The sequence below is a fragment of the Rhagoletis pomonella genome, unplaced genomic scaffold (assembly GCF_013731165.1).
Source record: "Rhagoletis pomonella isolate Grant_MI unplaced genomic scaffold, Rhpom_1.0 Rhpom_scaffold_00002, whole genome shotgun sequence".
Lineage (NCBI taxonomy): Eukaryota > Metazoa > Arthropoda > Insecta > Diptera > Tephritidae > Rhagoletis > Rhagoletis pomonella.
Genome location: NW_023458556.1, coordinates 93765209 through 93766772, shown reverse-complemented (window position 1 = coordinate 93766772; position 1564 = coordinate 93765209). Strand labels below are relative to the sequence as shown.

Here is a 1564-nt window from a genome sequence, read left to right as displayed (position 1 = left end):
TAGCGAAAATTAGTTATTTGATAACTATTGACCCCAATAACTTTTTGAGCTCAAAACTGAGAAGAACCGTTATCACACTTTCCAACCAGAGAACATAACGATTATAAGAAATAAAGTTAAATATTGCTCCATAACTATTACTGAACAATGGAAAGGTTGTTTTCGTCTCGCGGGACGATAATTTCAAGACGAATATTATTTACATCTTCTCATAATAATTATATGGGATTTTTATTTTTTTTCGTCTCTCGGGACGTTTATTTCAAGGCAAATATTATTTACGTCTTCTTATAATAATTATATGGGCTTTTTATTTTTTTCGTCTCTCGGGACGTTTATTTCAATACGAATATTATTTACGCCTTCTCATAATAATTATATGGACTTTTTTATTTTTTTCGTCTCTCGGGACGTTTATTTCAAGACGAATATTATTTACGTCTTCTCATAATAATTATATGGGCTTTTTTATTTTTTTCGTATCTTGGGACGTTTATTTCAAGACGAATTTTAGTTACGTCTTCTTATAATAATTATATGGGCTTTTTATTTTTTTTCTGTCTCTCGGGACGTTATTCAAGACGAATATTATTTACGTCATCTTATAATAAGTATATCGGCTTTTTATTTTTTTCGTCTCTCGGGACGTTTATTTCAAAACGAAAATTATTTACGTCTTCTCATAAGAATTATATCAGCTTTTTATTTTTTTCGTCTCTCGGGACGTTTATTTGAAGACGAATATGGTTTACGTCTTCTCATAATAATCATATGGGACTTTTAATGAATTAAAATATCTTTATCGAGTTCGGAGATTTAGGACCGTTAATTTATCTCTTTTCAAGTAATTCTATGGAATTTTCTGTAGTTAAATGAAATAAATAAATAAACTATAGCTTAACACAGATACGCTAACAGCCCTTAAAGCGTTAAATATATTTATATGTGACACGTAAAGTTAAAAGAGACCTACGCTCAGAAAAAAAGATTTCGAGAAAAACGACTTTGAAGTTGACCAAGTTGTTTTTGATGCTTCTGATCGTTTTAATGGATTGAAATTCGTTACTCGGGGGTTTTCGGGGTCGCTGATTACGAATCCGATGTTAGTTTTCCAAAATTCAAAATGGCGGATCCAATATGGCGGATGACTTTTTTAAAAAATTGATCGGAATCGCTTGAAACTCATTACCCGATGTTCGCTTTTTAAAATTCAAAATGGCGGATCCAATATGGCGGAAAAAATTTAAAACTTGTTCGGATTCATGTGAAACTCAAATAAGTCGTTGACACCGAAAACGCGGTCAGTGATTACGAATCCGATGTTCGAAAACCCCCGAGTAACGAGTTTCAAGCGAATTTGATTAATTTCAGAATAGTTTGTCAGATTTTACTTTTTTGTACTTTTTTTGTGTGAAGGTACCTAACTTTGAAGTGAAATTGTGAAAAAACTAATGCAGCTAGAAACCTGCGGTTTATTGCATTGGAAAGAGTGGCCCGTTTACTATAAGAGTCGATGAAAAAGTGAAAACCGATTTTTTCTGACCGTAGGTCCCTTTTAACTTTA

At 32.1% G+C, this 1564-nt stretch overlaps 1 protein-coding gene across 1 annotated transcript in view; it reads right to left on the bottom strand.

Moving 5' to 3' along the window:
- LOC118756082 (protein ANTAGONIST OF LIKE HETEROCHROMATIN PROTEIN 1-like) overlaps nt 1-1564 on the bottom strand; it is a 19135-nt gene that overhangs the window by 14886 nt on the left and 2685 nt on the right. The window lies entirely within an intron of this gene.